Source organism: Oryx dammah, unplaced genomic scaffold (genome assembly GCF_014754425.2).
Source record: "Oryx dammah isolate SB20612 unplaced genomic scaffold, SCBI_Odam_1.1 HiC_scaffold_25, whole genome shotgun sequence".
Classification (NCBI taxonomy): Eukaryota; Metazoa; Chordata; class Mammalia; order Artiodactyla; family Bovidae; genus Oryx; species Oryx dammah.
Genome location: NW_024070209.1, coordinates 80,993,110 through 81,012,688, shown reverse-complemented (window position 1 = coordinate 81,012,688; position 19,579 = coordinate 80,993,110). Strand labels below are relative to the sequence as shown.

The following is a 19,579-nucleotide window of genomic DNA, read 5'->3' as shown; positions in this document are numbered from 1 at the left end:
TGCCTGCCTGCGCAGTCACTCTGTCGCGTCTGACTCTCTGAGACCCCAAGGACTGCAGCCTGAGTCTGCCAGGCTCCTCCAACCATGCGATTCTCCAGGCAAGAATACTGGAGTGGTTTGCCATTTCCTTCTCCAGGGGATCTTCCTGACCCAGGGATCGAACCCACATCTCTTGTGGCTTCTGCATTGGCAGGGGGGTGCTTTACCACTGAGCCACCTGGGAAGCCGAAAACTGTAGCTATGGCCGGGGAGGGGTCTCCTACAGAGAACTGCTCCTCTTCCCCAATGCAGGAAGCTAGGAATAGAGCTGAGTCGTTGATCATCCAGGCTTTACCTTTTCTCTTCCAGGCTTCTTCTGCCTGCAGTGTCAAGGGTGATAGAGGTGTACCACAGACAACGCCCATAGGGAGCAAAATGGACTGTGTTGAAATAAGAGTTGAAACAATGACACTTCCCCACTCCCCAACCCCTCGCACTGCTTTTCTTTATGACATTCTCCAAGCCCCATTTCAGGTGTGTGTTTCCTCCGCTGCCTCTCCTGGAGCGAGCACTACCTGTGGACGGGGACAAACCATCCTGATCCTTGTGTTCTGTCTAGCAGAGCACCAGGCAAGAACCAGTCTTATACACATTTGCTAAGTGAATGAGTGAATGATCCCATTTTTTACGCTTGATCCCTCATAAAAGTGCAATTCAACTCTTCGGGGGCATCCCATTTCCCCAGTTTCATTTTAAAGATCTAATTATCTATGCCATATAGAATTTTTATTAGAAAGTGAAGTCATTAAACAAGCAGACACCAGACTCAGGCCTTGAGATAATTGCAAATAGAAACGGATCTGTCGGCAGAGCTAAGCTGGACCAGGAAACATGTTGCCGGCAAACATGGAACCATTTTCAGAACAATGGGGTCCTTGGACCAGAGAAATTCGATTTCTAAATCACCCAGGAAAGAAATGCTGGGAGGGGGCCATTCTGTAATCACTTTCCTACCTCTATCTCCCAGCCATGAATTATACCGATAGACGGAATCCCAACCACCCCTGTATTTGTTAGGCCGCTGACTCAGGTTTTCTGACCTTCTTGCTTCTGTTGCCTTATCCCTGTCATGCTTTCCATTTATACGTTCAGCCCGAAAATCAGTTCAATTTATGTCAATGACAAACCGGCAACCCATTCTTAGGCAAAGGAAGCTATTTCAAGCATCATCAAAATTTTCTCTGAACTTGTACATGCCAAACTCCTCTCCCCTTCACCACTTCTAGGAATGACACCTCAGCCAACTGCCAAAAACCTTGATAATGCTGTGATGAGAGCAAAACCCCAATAAAGTCTCTAAATATTTACTATGAGCCTGGGTCCGAGTTACAGCCCTGACCGGTCCCACCCCTGTTAAAATCTGCTCCCATGCTCCAAACACAATTATTTTAGGTCACTGACACACCAGCCAAGGAGATGACAATGCTGTGTACCTTGGCACGAAGAGCAAGTAGGACCCAGTTTAAAATTCTGGCCCTGCCACTTACTAGTTGTTGGACTCTGCGCCAGAGACCGTTGCCAATTGCCTTCACTGTCCAAAGGGCACAATAAATACTAATATCAAAGAGTTGCAGTGATGATTTGAGAAAATGTTTTTCCATAGGTAGTGTAACTTAAGAAAATAAAAGGAAACTAAATAGGCCCAGAATAAAAATGTGAAGCACTCATTTCGAAGTGTTGTCTGACAGAGAAGTCAGGGTATACAATGGAGAAAGGACAGTCTCTTCAATAAATCGTGCCGGGAAAATGACAGCCACGTGCAAAAGAACCAAACTGGACCACTATCTTACACTGCACACAAAAAGTAACTCAAAAAATAGATTGAATGTAAGACCTAAAACCATAAAACTTCTAGAAGAAAACATATGTGGTAATCTCCTCAATGGCAATCTTTTTTTTTTTTTTTTTGGACTTGACACCAAAAAGAAATAAGTGGAACTACATCAAATTATTCTCATAGTGACACGTTTCTTAAACAGGGTGTTTGTTGCCATTTCAAATTTGTTCCCTTTTGAGGACATCAAACACCACGTTGCTCAGCATAGTTTATCTGTTGAGAGAGAACTCAAAGATTAATCAGCAGTGCTTAGAACAGGAGTGTGGCCGATTTTTAGCTTTCTAATGAATCTCTGAAGGCCAGAATTAGATCAAAAAGCTCCCCACCACGGCTCGAAGAGGACCCAGAGGGCTGGTAACTGAGAACTCCTTTCTAATCAATATAACTAAATAACAGCAAGCGTGAGGTGGGCACCAGGCCAGAGCCTATAAATGCATAAGATCGTCCACTTCCTAGAGGGCAAGTCTCATTATTACCATTTTACAGGTGCAACAGCCAAGGCTCAGGGAGGTCAGATGCTCTTCGGGAGCCCACCCCTAGGACACAACAGTAGGAGAGTTTGAATTCATGGCTGACTCCAAAAGTCCATTTTCTTTCCAGTCACCATGCTGCCTTGTCAGGTAATTCCTGCAGCCTTGGAGAAAGGATTTTGACCCAGATGAACTTGGAGCCAGAGGCTACGGTGAGTGGATGAGTCAAAAGTCAGGAAGGAAGGCAGGACTGGCCCCTGCCACAAGCCTGACACTGCTCACAGAGCTGAATGAGGGGCTCAGCAACCATCCCCTCTGGCTGGGAGGGCCAGACTGAGGGCTTGCCACGTGGGCAGAGGTAGGAGAACTGTGTTTCAGTCACAAAGCACAGGATGAATGATTCAACCCTAACATGGGAGCCAAGTCAAGTCACCATCTCTGGGTCCCCATCACCCCACCTTTTCCTTGATCACCCACTTGTCCTAAGGATTGCAAGGCTCTCCTTTCACATCTGTCTTTACCCCCAGACTGCATTCTTTGAAAACAGAAATAGTGTTCACTTTTTAAAATCCCCAGTTCCCCAAAATACATTTGGTACAGAGTAGATGCTCAGTTAACAGAAGGTGCATAACTAAAGAAACAGATTGATCCAGCATCAAGTCTGGACCTGCAGACCGGAGAATGCCTCTGATACTAAGATTTCACAGCTTAATTATTCTTAAATCAGTTCTTCATCTCTGAGCAGTGGTTTGGGGGTGTCTTTAACATGGAGACCTCCCAACAGGAAGAGGACATAATGGGCCCTTCAGGCTTTCAATTTTGCAAAAAAAAAAAAGTACTCTGTAAGCTACTGCATTCCACCCCACAAAAACAAGCCAACTGTGGCCAGGAGGACAGATGCTATCAACCCCATTTTAAAGGTTAAAACTGAGGTCCACATGAGTGACTGCCCCAGGGCTGGAATTTGACAATGGGCTGCTGACTCCCTGTTTTTTTCCTGCCACCATGACGCTTTTCCAGCTCATTATTAACAGGCCAAGAGCACCCGCAAAGTAAAGGGTGGGGAGGGGCAGGGTGGAGAAGAAAAGAGTGTGTGGTGAAGGGAAAAATAAAAGGGGGGACAGCTTCTCTGGGAGTGTGTCACTGACAGCTGACAGTCGGTGACCCATGGCCTGGACAGCTCTGAACTCCTCGCCCAGGGTTGGCTTGGGAAGATCTCCTGAGCTCTCCGTGTCCCCGACTCACCCGGCTCTGAGAGTAAAAGCAACCCGAATGCTTCTGGGTGCTGAGTAAAAACAGGAAGTCCCAAGTGGCTTGACTCTCCTCCCAACTTCAGCTCCCCTAACCTGAAGAGTCAAGGGTACACAAAGGACCTGAGAGGTTGCTCTCTGGCAGGGGCCTCTGGAGGGGTCTACCAGAGAAACTAGGGAACACCCTTCCCACTTGAGTCTCCCAGCACGAAGGTTTAGGGAGCGCTGTTATCCCTCACCTGGGACCAGTACCTGGAAGCCTGCGAGGTGGCCAGGGAACAAGCTGGGTGTTTGCCCACCAGCTCCATCACTTTTCCATCCATTCAACAAAAGCTCAGTGCCCACTGTCTGCTGAAAGCAGAGTGATCTGAGGGAAATTGCTCACTCTGAGCTTAGTCTTGTCATCTGCAAGGTGGAGACAGACCCTACACCACAGAACTGCCTTGAAGATGAAAGGAAATGATATTCCCGGGCTTCTGCACCACGCTTGGCTCTATTATTAGCACTGGGGCCCCGGTGCTATCCACTGTGAGCCCCAAGCTGTGATGCCACAGCCCCCATTCCAGAGCTGGGGGCAGGAGATGGTGTGGCCAGGTCTGTCTCTACCTCTCTCCTCTACACTCCTCTCACTGGAGCGTGGGGGCCAGGAGGAGGTGAGATTCTGCCAGTCCCCCGGCCTGGGGCCCAGGTTTATGACTGTTTATTTCAGAGCAAATAGAAAGGAGAAATTAGAGCCATAAAAGACAGGACAACAGACCAATAAAAACCAGCTCCCAGAAGAGTCAGAAGAAGGAAGAGAGGCAAAACTGTCACCATAGCAACAAAAGACAGTCAGAAGCACGCAGGAAAAACAGCCCCTGTTCTGCCTTCTCTCTCTACAGCAAAGCAAGCTCTTGGACCTCCTTCAGTGCTCAGGGAAAGCCAATGGCCCACCCTAAACCTTGCCCGTTCCCCACCCCCCCAATCCCCAGGCCCAGATGCCCAGCCTGACCTGGCTGTCAGCCACCCTCCTCGCATTGGCCCAGCATAGGTCCCAGCCCACGATCCCAGCCCAGCTTTCAGTGCCCTGGGGACACAGCGCTGTGCAGATGGCCCCAGGCCCAACCAGAGTGATGGTGCCTGGAAAGAAGGGGAAAGTTTCTAACAGGGAAGGGAAGGAGGGCCAAAGGGCTGGTGGGGAGACCGAGGCCCTGGATACAGGCTCCAGGACTCTGCCCTGGGTTCCCTGGGGGGAGCGGAGGGGGAAACAGGGGCACGGGGTGGGGGTGGGGGGCCAGTACTGCTGCCCATCAGTGCTGGTCCCTACAGGGGAGGGGAATTCTGGAGAACCCAGGGTGGGGTCGGCAAGTGACAAAAGCTCGTGGCCCCAGTCTCCGGGAACGCTGGTCACAAAACCAGGGCAGCCTGGAGAAGGACCCAGGGACCCTCTGGCCCGGTATAACAGAGGCTCTTCGGTCCTTCGGCTAGCAGGCATGACAGGTGTTGCCACCAAACAGCCTAGTTGGCTTGGGACCAGTCTTTCGGGAAGTGGGTCAAATTGTTCCCAAAGCTAAGGATCCGGTGAGGTCCCTTTCTTCAGACTTGGGGATTCTAAGCGGGGGAGGGGGAGGGTGATGGCAAGGCGGTCTGGGTCCCCGCACAGCTGCGGGCAGTCTGGCTGGCAAATAATCTCCCTGGCAGGTGGCAGCACAAACGTCCAGGTGTGCAGGCCCCAGGGAGCGGGAGGTCGTCCCTGCCTCTGGGGGCGGTAGGGAGTGGTGGGGAGCCGGGTCTCTGGTGGTGGGAACGGAGAAACAGAGTTGGGGTTCTTCCGGAAGAATTGGCTTTGGAGCCCAAGCTACCTGGCGCTGGGGTTGAAGGGGAAAGATGTTGAGCGGCTGAGCGACGAGAGAGATGATCCGGGGCACAATCACGAGGCTGTGCTCCGCAGAAGGGCAAAGGGGCTCCAAGCCGGACATCTGGACGGCGATCGCCGGAGACGGGAGAAAAGGACTGGGTCCTCGGCTCGCCCTCCCGCCCGCCCTTCCCCGAAGGCTGCGTCGGGAGCTGGGGAAGGACGGCAGGGTTCTCCGGGCGCCTCCGGAGTCCGCGTCCCTGCAGGCCCCCGGCCGCGAACCCCGCCGCACCCGCGCCGCGCTCACCCCGAGTCTCCGCCGCCCTGCTCCGCCGCGGGTCCGCCGCTGCCCCAGCCGCCGCCGCTGTGGACGCCTCTCCCGCGGCCGCCGCAGCCTGCGAGCCGGCCCCGAGCCCCGCCCCAGCCCCGCCCCCAGCCCCGCCCGCTGCGGCCGCCCCGCCCCGGCCCCCAGGGAGCCCCACCCCCGCCGTCATCCGGCCGGGTCCCCTTCCCAGACCCGTAGTGCTGACCACCTCCCCACGCGGTCATTCCTGCTCTTTTTTTCGGCCTTGGCCTCTGGCTTTGCCCTCCAAGGGGAAGCCTGCATCTGCCCCTGCTACTTCTACACACGGAATTCCTCCATACCCACTATTTCTCTTTAAAAAAAAAAAGGACGGGGGACCGGTCTTTTGATTAATCCCTAGCTGCACTTCCAAATGTGTGCCCATGCACCCAGCTAGACCATCCCAGCCTCAACCACCCCCTTCCAAATTACCCTCGATTTTGAATCCAGTTCTCCTCCCTGCTCCTCCCGGCACAGACTGTTAACAGAGTCCCAGCCCTGGGGGCTGCCCTTATCTGAAGGGACCCTCAAAAGTCTTTGCAAATGCTTAGTCCAAAAAATGTTATTACCCTTCAGAGCAAGTCTGCAAAAACACTTGAAAAAAACCCTATGATGCAAGGGAAAGTAGGGGATTACAGTGTCATTGTCACGATCATTGTTTTAAAACATCTGCCATCAAGAGAGAGAGATTCAGGAAGCCAAAGAGGGCTGCTCATTGCCAAACAGGTTGTGAGTCAGAGCTCCTGTTGGGAGGGGGGCCTCCTGCAGGCACAGGCCTCTCCCGCTTCCTTTCCCAGTCAATCAGCCAGAGCATCGGTGAAACTTTGTTAAACCCCTACAAGGGGCCAAGGGGCCGAGCCACGAACGTGCTGGAGGCTGCAGCAGTTGCTCCAGGAATGTGTGGTTTGGGCGCATCAGGCCGTCCTGGTTCTGGAGTTAGAAAGGTTCAGGAGACCTCGGTCAAGTTCTTCTTCTTGACAGAGCTCCTGCTCTGAGTTTTGGCGAGAATTCAGATCAGAATGCACAGGTCTCCATTTTTTTATTTTTGCCAGTCAAGTTGCCTGTACTTGAACCAGACCATGTTGTCAATCCCTGCAAAGACCTGTTTTATCTTTGGGTGGCTCTACTGGAAAATCCTTCTTGCTCCACCCGTGTACATATACACAGCACAGTTTCTGACTTATTCTATCCACCGTGAACCTGGTCAGGGCCTGAGGAAGGCAAGGACAAGCCAGCCACAGACATCATTCACCCCACGAAACACCGTCATTTCAGACCACGGGAGGACTCCTTACTTTACACTTGTCTGTCTCTAATAACACAGCTGAAGTTGGTGAGAAGAGACTATTTGATGTATGAAATTTCACTTCCATACACTTAAAGAGGGATTCTGTTTCAGTAATTGAGGGCTACCTGCGTGGTGTTGCCTAGCCCATTGTGAAATAATAGGGTTTCTAATTATTAGTGTGGAATTTAATAATTATGTGTTTCCTAAGACACAATAATCAGATGAAATGGTCTTTCAACTTTGTCAGTAATACTAATAACAAGTTTAGAGGTTGGTTACTATAAGAAAGATTACAGTGAAATTAAGCTGTCAGTGAGGGGGCAGGTAGGTTGAGATGAAATTTCAGTGGTCTTTCTTCAAAATATACATTTTCTAAAATGAACCTTAATTAAATTAAATTTAAACCAGACTGTTCTAATTTCAAGGACATCCTTGTCATGTATGTATTTTTTTAAAGAGATACCTTGAGCTTTGATAAAGAGCCAGGTACAGTGCTAAACCAAATGATGGTGAAGTAACACGTGCCCCTGGCCTGAGAAGTAGACAGACTGATTGCCAGCCCAGTTTATGACAAGGCAGAAGAGAAAATAGGCTAAAACAGAGGTATTTTCATGTGGACTCAGGACAAGGAGTTCATTGTGATTGGGGAAAATTGGGTTCAGATTCTTTTAAGCTGAACCTTGAAGGATGATTAGACTTCAGGAGGCAGGAAATGAGGTCAAGGACCCTCCAGGTAGAGGGACAAAGAGGTCTGCTGTGGTTGCAATGTCAGGGGCTGGACAAAGTGCGGCTGAGAATGGAGACCCTGAACATCAACCTGAGAAGGCTACACTTGATTCTGGGAACTCCCATGGGCTGGGCAGCCTTGACTGGAACCTCAAATAAGGAGACTGACTGCAATTTGGAGGAAGAAAAGGAGACAGTGATGAGAAAGACCAGGAGAGAAGTGCCATCATCATCCAGGGGCTCGGCATTGCCCTCCATGGACCAGTTCTGCTCTCTGACGTTTGGAAACACATTCTCTGAAGCATCCCCAGTGCTGAGAGCAATACTTGGCACAAACTGGTCTCCCATAATATTTATTGAGTGAGCAATAAGGTTGAAAGTGATGGGTGCAAGTGATCCCCTGTGGAGACCAAGCAACAAGAGCTGATCCCACCCAGGGCTCCTCTCCATCCATTGAGATTCATCCTAGGGCAGGTGGAACATTCCTTCTAAATCCCTGGACACATAAGATTTCCCCTTCTCAGCATGGGCTTCCCTCATAGCTCAGTTGGTAAAGAATCCGCCTGCAACACAGGATACCCCGGTTTGATTCCTGGGTCGGGAAGATCCCCTGGAGAAGGGAAAGGCTACCTACTCCAGTATTTTGGCCTGGAGAATTCCATGGACTAAGTCCATGGGGTCATAACGAATCGGACATGACTGAGCGAATTTCACTTTACTTTACTTCTCAGCATAGCTCCACTTGGTGCTTCCAAAGACATTTCTGCTCTGATTCTTTGATTGTGTGTATAAACATATATATACCTCCAATGACATACTCCCCCATCTCCAGCTGTCAAAGACCACTGGTTCCAAGGCTAATGATGCCTTCAGGACAATGGTGGACTATAGGCTCACACTTCTTCCTTCTGAATTCCTGTGAAGTTGACAATCTGAGCCACTCACTCTTTGCTTCATCACATATGCAAGTTTCTTGAGAACAAGGATCTTATCTGAGACACAGAGAAAACCTTCACTTTATTTGAAGTCAAAGCTGAGCATACATTCTGATTCTGTCACTCACTGGCTGTACGAACCTATGTTACTTAATCCTTTGGAGTTTCAGTTTTCTCATCTCTAAAATTAGAATAATAAAACTTAGCAGATAGATGGGAGAGCTGATTTCAGCTCTGAAACTGTGAAAGAAAGAATAGTTTTGTGTGTGTATGCATGTTTTTCCTCCTAGTATGTTGACTAACTGGGCATTCAGTAAGTGCTCATTTCAGACTTGGTGTTTGGTGCATTGATTCATAGATTAGAACTTGGAATGGAGGCTGAACCCCTGCAGCGCTCTCTGCTTGCTACTTCACAGGGAGAAATCTTTATTTTGCCCTCCCACTTCACTTAGTTCCACAGGAATTATATCACGTCTTCCCTCTAGTATGACAATAATGGCTTCCAAGGGTGGTGGGGTTTCTTGCCCATTACAGGCCAGGGTTCTTTTATGTAACTGAGTGTTTCTACGGAAACATGGCCCTGGCTTCAGAGGGAGCATAATAGATTTGATTATGAATATTGAGCCAATTTTCACAGCTGACACACTGCACACTTCCTTGTTGCAGGGAAAAAAAAAAGAAAAAAATCACAGCCCAAACTATGTACAGAAACTTGGTAATGGCTGAAAATCATTGCCTGTGGCTGAATTGGAGCCTATGACTTAAGACGGCTGAAATCATCATGTTTTAATTCACAGAGTGTCAGGCTCCCCTTCTTTGCACATGGCTCTCTCCCTTAAATGACCTTTCCAGCCTGCTCCATTTATTGAGTTTCTATTCATTTTAAGCATCCTGGTTCAAAAACAACCCATCTGAAAAGCTTTCTTCAACTCTCCAGGGCCAAGTCGAATGTTCGTTCTTATGGGCTTTCATAGTATTACATTCATACCTTTATCATATCACTCAGAAAGTTGTGTGAATCTGATAAATTTATATGTAGTTGATTTTTGTTATTCCCAGTAACTGTGTTCTATGAAATCACCACAAACTTTGACCTAACAAATATTGAACCACTGCTCCTAGGAAAAATTCAAGATTAGGTTCCTGTGAGCTTCTGGTGATAACATTTTCATACTTCACTAACTCCCATAGTTTGCTCAAATTCATGTCCATTGCGTCGGTGATGCTATCTAACCATCTCATCCTAGGCCTCCACCTTCTCCTTTTGCCTTGAATCTTTCCCACCTTCAGGGTCTTTTCCAATGAGTTGGCTCTTCTTATCGATGGCCAAAGTATTAGAGCTTCCGCTTCAGCATTAGTCTTTCCAATGAATATTCAGGGTTGGTTTCCTTTAGGATTGACTGTTTCAATCTACTTACGGTCCAATGAACTCTCAAGAGTCTTATCAAGCACCAGGATTTGAAAGCATCAATTGTTTGGTGTTCAGCCTTCTTTATGGTCCAACCTCACATCCATACATGATTACTGGAAAAACCATAGCTTTGACTAGACAGACCTTTGTCAGCAAAGTGATGTCTCTGCTTTTTAATACTCTGTCTAGGGTTGTCATAGCTTTCCTTCCACGACAGAGCTTTTAATTTCATGGCTGCAGTCACCATCTGCAGTGATTTTGGAGTCCAAAATCTGCTTAAACATACCGATTTAATACATACTGTTGATTCATTAACAATGAACTGTCAGCAGCACTGTAACTCATATTGAGTGAAGCTTGTTTAACACAGGCATTTTCTTCTTAAGGTACACCACCACCTTCTTGCACTTAGGAACACCAGATAGCACTTCATCGCAATGTTCGAGGGCCATTTTAGACAGTGAAATCATCAACAAAAAAATACAAAAATGTGAAAACATGGTACTATTAATACCTAGACAACAAAACATGGCACTTGTCTACAGTGTGCCATGAATCAAGAAGGTAGAACTTTCTCTCAATTGACCTCAACTAGGAACATGCTCACTGGTGGTTCAAGTTTTTGTTGCTTGGTGCGTGTTGACAAATGACACAAAAGCGCAGAGAGCAGTAGTGATTTTGATGTCAGCAAGTAGGCAAATTCGCAAATACAGAATCCACGAATGATGGATGTAGACTGATTGCGCCTCCAGATGAGCCTATGAACTCTGCCTCCAGGAGCTCTGTCTTATTGGTCTTTGTATCTTTTCAGAATCTCAAAGAACTCCTGATACATGAAAAAAAAGTGATGCTCAATAAACGACAGTTAAATGAGTGAAGCATTCAATCCAGTCTTGTATTTCTTTAGAGATTTTTCCCAACCATTCATAAACTTCTGTTAATAAAACAGCAAAATGTCTCAGATCTTCTCCCATTGAATGAGGATCTCATTAGTTTTCTGTCAGTTACTAAGAAGAGCCCTGCTTTTGAGTGTAAAGAACATTCCAAATGAAGTAGATCCCTCTTGTGTGGCAAGTGTGGGCGATACAGATATTGACTTCCAAGATGGGTAAAAGGTTATAAACAGCACCATCCATCCGCCCCCCACCCCAGAAAAGAAAAAAGAACAATAAATTCTCAGGATCTGGAGAAATAGTGTCAAATGATGGTCAAGAATGGAGAAAATTTATCTAGTTCAGAAATAGAAAGGCAGCACCAGCGATGAAGCACAGAGTGGTAATAGGGAAGGAAAGTGGCATCTGGAGGCAGGGAGACCTGGGGGCCTTGTAGGAGTTTTGCAGAGGTCAGGTTTAAATCTGGGCTTTTCTGCATTTATGGCACCATGACTTGACTTTGGGCAGAACTTCCCTCTCCCTTGTCTCTCCCTTGTATACAAAATGAGAACAATAGGACTTACCATAAAGTCTTTTATGCAACTGACATTTACTGGCTGTCTACTCTGTATCAGACTGGTTCCAAATAGGAAAAGGAGTATGTCAAGGTTGTATATGGAGAAGGAAATGACAACCCACTCCAGTATTCTTGCCTGGGGAGTCCTGTGGATGGAGGAGCCTGGTGGGCTGCCGTCTATGGGGTCGCACAGAGTCAGACAGGAATGAAGCGACTTAGCATGCACACGTGCATTGGAGAAGGAACTGGCAACCCACTCCAGTATTCTTGCCTGGAGAACCCCAGGGACGGAAGAGCCTGGTAGGCTGCCATCTATGGGGTCGCATAGAGTTGGACACGACTGAAGCGACTTAGCAGCAGCAGCAGCAGCAAGGCTGTATATTGTCACCCTGTTTATTTAACTTATATGCAGAGTACATCATGAGAAATGCTGGGCTGGATGAAGCACAAGCTGGAATCAAGATTGCCAGGAGAAATATCAATAACCTCAGATACACAGATGACACCACCCTTATGGTAGAAAGTGAAGAAGAACTAAAGATCCTCTTGATGAAAGTGAAAGAGGAGAGTGAAAAAATTGGCTTAAAACTCAACATTCAGAAAACTAAAATCATGGCATCCGGTCCCATCACTTCATGGCAAATAAATGGGAAAGAGTGGAAACAGTGGCTGACTTTATTTTGGGGGGCTCCAAAATCACTGCAGCTGGTGATTGCAGCCATGAAATTAAAAGACGCTTACTCCTTGGAAGAAAAGTTATGACCAACCTAGACAGCATATTAAAAAGCAGAGACATTACTTTGGCAACAAAGTTCCATCTAGTCAAAGCTATGGTTTTTCCAGTAGTCATGTATGGATGTGAGCGTTGGACTGTAAAGAAAGCTGAGCACCGAGGAACTGATGCTTTTGAACTGTGGTGTTGGAGAAGACTCTTGAGAGTCCCTTGGACTGCAAGGTGATCCAACCAGTCCATCCTAAAGGAGATCAATCCTGGGTGTTCATTGGAAGGACTGACGTTGAAGCTGAAACTACAATAATTTGGCCACCTGATGCGGAGAGCTGACTCATTTGAAATGACCCTGATGCTGGGAAAGATTGAGGGCGGGAGGAGAAGGGGTCGACAGAGGATGAGATGGTTGGATGGCATCACCGACTCAAGGGACATGAGTTTGGATAGACTCTGGGAGCTGGTGATGGACAGGGAGGCCTGGTGTGCTGCAGCCCATGGGGTCGCAAAGAGTTGGACATGACTGAGTGACTAAACTGAACTGAACTGAACTGTGTATCAGTTGGAAGCATGAATGAGATATTAAACGTGAAGCTACAGTGCATAGTTAGGCAAATTTTAAAAGCGATTTTAGTTATTTGCATTATAAACTTATTTCTGCTTTTGATTCTTACTTCTTTCTCTGATTTTCAAGAATATATGACTTGAACCTTTCTCTTTGAACCATTCTCATCAAACTATTCTCTTCTAACCATTCTCTCCTAAACCCTTTAATACTCTTTCATAGGTCAGTTGATCTCAGTCTTTGATGGACCAGGTAAGTCCAGGTTCTGCTGATTCCATCATCTTTTGGCACCTTTGACCAAATGAGTCAGCCCTTCTAGTGGACTCAATCTCACCACCCACAAAGCTCACACCGACTCCACAATCACTGTCAACAAAGTAATGACACTTATAAGAGGGCCTTTGAGCAAAGGCTGAGAGCATTTTATAGGCATAGCCCAGTCATCTACGCAGCATCACAAACAGTTAAGTAGGGATCACTTCTGACTATACCCACTTTATAGCCAGGGAAATTAAAGCTTGATGTAACTTGTTCAAGTCATCAACTGAGTCCTAACCATAGTCATGAAAATAAAACAGGTGTCATGGATCACAGTTTAAGACCAAGCCTTGAATTCCTTGTACTACCAGATCTTCCTTTTCTTGGCAAATAGTTTCTTTTCTTTATCAGTGAGCAAGCAGACAGGTTGATTCAGACATAGACCAGGACTCTCTCTTGTTATCACAGATTGTGTTCAATGTAGGGAGGTGAAAATACCACTGGAGACTAGGGTGATGTGAAACTTCCCACCAAACAGAATGGTTGACTCTGCAGAGTTTCTTTACAAGCCCTGAGAACAGTATATGAATGTTTTATGTTTAAATGCACATAGCTACTATATATAACTACAAAAAAATTGCCTTTTAAAATGGTTTTCACCCTATTGTGTTTGCCTTTTGACTCTTTAATCACTTGAGAAATGCCTTAGAATAGTGATACTAGCAGGAACTTTGATATATTTAGGTCTCATATTTATCTTCTTTTTTTATCCTCCTTTGAACTACTGCCCAGATCAACCCCTTATCAGCTCTTGCCTGAGTTATTTTGACAGCATTATGACTGGTCTCTGTCTTCATATTCAGATCGTCTAATACACTGACCAGTGATCTTTCTAAGGGATACGTATGATCATGGCAGCCCCTTTATTCACACCCCCAGTGGTTCTCCCTCACCCCAGGACAGTCAGACATTCTTTGGAGAACTCATATGGTCACACCATATGACTCATGTGGTCATTTGTAATCTGGCTCTGGTTGTTTCTTCGGCTGCATTTCTTTCTTCTCTTAAAGTATTATATCACTCCTCTCTTCCTTCGTCCCTGCAATTTCTTCTTCCTGGAATGCCCCATTCTCCCTTGTCAAATGGATGAAGTCCAAGATATCCTTTCAGGTGGGAGAAATATCAACAGCACTTTGTAGTGAAGTCTTTTCAGAACTCTGATCCTCAACATTCCCAGATCCTGTAACTCACTTTATTTCAGAGTATTTTAATTCTCCCATCACTTCCTGAGCCCTTGGAATTTATGAATTATACATATTTATGAGCTATCTCATTTAATATATGTTATATGCAATATATGATATATAATACATCACATATTAAATGAGATAGCTCATAAATTACATATATAATAAAATAATCTGTGTTCTCAGTGCTTGAAATTTAATGTACACTTAGTAGCAAGCATCTCTTGAGTTAATCTCAAATGGAACCCCTCAAGATCATTGAGATTAGAAAAACTGCTCTTTCAAGTTATTTCTGAAAAAGTAAAGTATAAAAATATAATCAAGCTCAGAAGAGGTTTAGCCATACAGGAACTTTTTAATAGAAAAGTCAGTTTCAGGGTGGTTTTTTATGCATAAAACAAAACTCCTGCTATCTGCTTTTTTTAGCTGAATGATCTTAAAATAAAATACACATTAGTGATTATTAATCAAATCCAACAAATATTTCTCAGCTTCTGATGTTTAGATGTTTCATTTCCTCATATGCTTGCACCTCTATATTTTCTTTGTTTTAATTATACTAAGCATCTTTTTGTTCTTCCCCAGACATTTGCCTGGGAGGCTGGGGCAAGCTATAAATAATAGTCATCATCATTATAAGCCTTATTATTTACACAGCCTATTTTTAGAGCTGAGGACTAACTCACAAATATGCCCACTATGACCCTGATAGAGATGCAGTGATTTCTTGGTGGGGAGTCTTGGGCTCTTGAATATTTCACCGGTCTCATTAGTGTCACTCATGTGATGTGACTGCTCAGATGGCAGCTGCTTCATCCAATAAACTCCATCAAACTGCTTCCCATCTGTTAATGGGAGAGGAAATGGAAGCGTTTTTAAAATATGGTGATTTTTATGTTGCTATACATAAAGGCAATTGGTTTTCTGATTTCCACATTTCATCTACACCTAGGTATTTCTGAATCTATTTAATATTTTTTAGAATAAAAGGAACATAACCTTTTATAACATATATTTTAGACATTTTAGGATCTTCAAAGAATGTCAGAGCAGAAGGGCCTTAGAGAAATGGAGATCCAGGAAGGAAAGGTGATTTCCCAAGGTCATATGGGAAATGAATGGAAGAGATACGATTTAAAATACAGTGTGCTGGTTCCAGGCTGGTTTCTCTCCCTGAAACTGAACAAAGCTTCACCCAAATGCTGATTTAAACACTGAAGTTTTCACTCTGTCATACATCTAGGATGCTAGCCTCCTGTACATAGATGATCCAGTTTCTTATAAATCCCAAAACTATTTTACTGGCCTGCATTGGATCTTGTCCCCAGGAGGGCTGAATCTGTCTGGAGAATGTGAAAGTGTTAGTCGCTCAGTCCTGTCCAACTCCTTGCAACCGTGTGGACTGTAGCCCATAAGGCTCCTCTGTCCATGGGATTTTCCAGGCAAGAATACTGTAGTGTGTTGCCATTGCCTTCTCCAGAGGATCTTCTTGACCCAGAGATCGAACCTGGGTCTCCTGCATTGCAGGTGGATTCTTTACCATCTGAGCCACTGGGGAGCCCTTTAAGAGTGTATAAATGACTGTGTGTATATGCTTAGTCATTTCAGTCATGTCTGACTTCATGAGACCATGGGATTTTCCAGATAAGAATACTGTAATGGATTGCCATGCCCTCCTCCAGGGGATCTTTCCAACCCAGGGATTGAACCCAGATCTTCCACATTGCAGGCAGATTCTTTACCATCTGAGCTACCAGGGAATCCCAATAATACTGAGGTGAGTAGCCTATCCCTTCTCCAGGGGATCTTCCTGACCCAGGAATCAAACCAGGGTCTCCTGCGTTGCAGGCAGATTCTTTACCAGCTAAACTACCCTGGAAGCCCTGTCTAGGGAAAGACCGAAGTCAATTCTGGAGACAATACTCTGAAACTGCCATTGTAACCAGACACTGTGATCTAGTGGGAAGAGCTTGTTGTCCTAAATTCTAGGGTCTAAAAACAGTTCTGCTTTATATGTTGTATGATTTAGGACAGGTGAGTAGACTTGTTTCAATGTTTTATTTTGTTCATCATGGAAAATAAACACTTGCTCTGCCTACTGGAGAGGAATTTTGAGAGAATCCAATGAAATGACAGATGTGAAAAGACTGTGAGAAAAGTTAAATGAAACATCATTATCTCATGTAGCAACAGAAAGCAAGGTAAAATATTTTGCTTTTGTTAATTGCCGAAGTGGCATGCATGGTGATTTGATGCTGATTTCCTGCAGGTGGTCAAGTTTTCTTCGGCCTTTGCTTTTTCTCCTACCAAGGATCACTGAGGTTTGGTACAAATTTTACATTTTCACACATTTAAGGATTTATTTAGCACTACACACTAGACATTTTGATAGGTGCCAATGATACAAGGATACTCTTGTGAACTCACTGCCCATAGGGGAAGCAGACATGAAAAACCCCTAAGAAATTGCCTCTTAGTATGAGAAAGATGTTTAGGAGCTTAGGGTCTAACATTTAACCTAGCGTGTGAGAAGGGCTTTCAGTAAAAATTGTATTTTTTCCTGAGTAGTACTGATCCAGGGAAGAAGAGGGAAAGTTAGTAATAACAAATGCATTGCAGGACTTTGCTATCCAGCACTCAGGGTTCGATCCCTGGTTGGGAAGCTAAGCTCCTATATGACTTGTGATCAGAAAACCAAAACATAAAACAGAAACGATACTGTGATGAATTCAATTGAGGGCAGGAGGAGAAAGGGGTGGCAGAGGATGAGATGGCTGGATGGCATCAACATTATGAATACTTTGGTTTGACAGTAGATTGGGAAACGAGACTAGTTTTCTATGGTAGTCATTACAGAGAGATTTTCTAATATTCTAAGGAGCTTATACCAGTTGTTGAAAGTGAACAGGAAATTTTCATTTAAGCTTGCTTTTACCATGCATCCATTTCTTCTTTCCTATCTTTTATCCTGATCCAAAGCACTGACACTCTATCAGGAGTCCCCAGCCCCCAGGGTCTATGTCTGATGGTCAGAAGTGGAGGTGATGAAATAATAATAGAAATAAAGTGCACAATAAATGTAATGTGGTTGAGTCATCCTGAAACCACCCTCTCCCTGTCAGTGGAAAAAATGTCTTCCATGAAACCTGTCTCTGCTGCCAAAAATGCTGGGCACCGCTTCATCAGAGTCATGATGGAGACATGCTTACTCCATTCTAGAGAATATGTACACAAAGGATAATGTCACAAACAGCTATGATACCATCACCCAGAATATTAGCATTTTGTAATTAGCACTTCAATTTTTTTAAACAGTAGGATATTAATGATCAACTGGAAATTCTCATGTTCCCATGGGTGAAAGAAACTTTTAATGCTAAATCACTTCTGGTTCTCTCCTTCTGGCCATCAGGAGGATAACATTTCTCTGCTCCCTCCTATAGTGCCATATCACCAGTTCTGGCCAATGGTTTGTAGACAGACATGTCACTTCTTGATTGGAACATTTAACACAGTGTGAGGCCTTTCAACAACTTGTATCCTCTTGTTGCAAAATACAATGTTCATTATCCTGAGTCCTAGAATAAGAATGACGTTGAGAAGCTACCCTGCCACCACCACCAAAGCATGGCAGACATACAGTGTGAGTTGTAAATACATCCTTGTTGTTTATGCTACTGAGATTTTAAAGTTTTGTTTTTATTATTATTATTTTTAATCACAGCACAGTCAGTTTTTAGAAACAGTTCTTATGTAACTAAAGTGAATGTAGAGAAACCATGTTTGGAATGTCATGAGTTTTTCATTGACTTATATTTCTAGAATTTCTTCTTCTTTTCTCATATTGACTTTTTCTTTACAGTGTGATTTCTATTTACTTCTCTATTTCTACAAACAGTCTTAAAAGTTGCCTCTTTATCTCTAGGATTATTGTTCTTCTTGCCTCCTCTTCCGGGTCATTCATCTTTTCATATGGTTTACGATTTTGGCTATGATCTTGCTGTCCGTGAGGATATTTTACATAGGCAAACCTTGTGACTTGCTTCTGGTGACAGTTTCTCATTTGCATTTTGCTGGGACTTTATGGATTTGAGTGAACCGATCTAATGTCTACACTGACTTATTCCTTTGGGTCCTGAACTACTTAGTTGGCTTATATTTGGACCCTGTCCTGTATCCTGATTACTTGCAGGTGTGTCTGTTTCCATCCATTGGCCTAGGTGGGTAGGGAGCTTTATTACCTCTTTCTTGGCTTAGGTGGGCAGTGATTTTCTTACAAACAGCAATGTTAAGGGCTGCAGAATCAATTCAGGCCACTGAGTTCCAGCTGCCCACCCACACGGGGTTCCTGGATGAATTTCCCTCTCTGTGTGGGCATTAATCCCTAGTCCCAGCTGTTAAGGCATGCAAGGAGTTCCAAGTTCCCTATAACACTTTTCAATTTTAACTGCCACTTACCCATTTGGGGATTCCTTTCTTAATTTCTTTTTCAGTTCGGAAATTTTTCTCTTTTGGTCCCAGGCTATGAATTTACAATTACTAGGTAATTTATTTTTCCGTCTTAACACCAACGTTTCTATCGTATTTTAAGTAAGGGAGTGTCTCTCTCTTCAGCTCAGCCTGCCTTCCTTGTCAGAGGATGGGGGACATATATCCTCTGAAAGGAATACACCACATCTCTGAGCAGATCCTTGAGGAAGGCTCTTCTGGGGGCAGATGGACCACCTGTAGGTCCACTGGAAACTCTGGTCTGAAGTTGGCTTATTCTTGACTCTCAAATCATTTAGCTAAGAGTCAGCCCTGGTGGCTCAGGGGTAAAGAACCCGCTTGCCCATGCAGGAGATGCAGGTTCAATTCCTAGGTCAGAAATATCACTGGAGAAGGAAATGTTAAACCACTCCAGTATTCTTGCTTGGGAAATCCCAGGGATAGAGGAGCCCAAAGGGTTATGATCCATAGGGTCGCAAAGAGTCGGACATAGCTTAACAATTAAACAACAACTTCCTTGTTGATGCTACAGCCAAGACTTCCATGCAGTTTTCTTTTGGCTTCTGAATTCACTGAAGACCATGTCTGACTCTCCAGGATGCATTCAAAAAACGCCTGCTCTGTGTGGTACCCTATTTGATTCCAAGGACATAACTCCTCCTGCTGTGTGAAGCCCTGGCTGTCCCCACAGGAGGACGCGATGCCTCCCCTT

General features: G+C 45.1%; 1 protein-coding gene across 1 annotated transcript in view; it reads right to left on the bottom strand.

Moving 5' to 3' along the window:
- The window catches only part of CYRIA (CYFIP related Rac1 interactor A), a 101,999-nt gene extending 96,186 nt beyond the window's left edge, over positions 1–5,813 (bottom strand). The window contains exon 1 of the mRNA XM_040225018.1: positions 5,738–5,813. The gene's annotated coding sequence lies outside the window, so the exon portion shown is untranslated. The remainder of the gene's footprint in view (positions 1–5,737) is intronic.
- Positions 5,814–19,579: the final 13,766 nt, after the last annotated feature.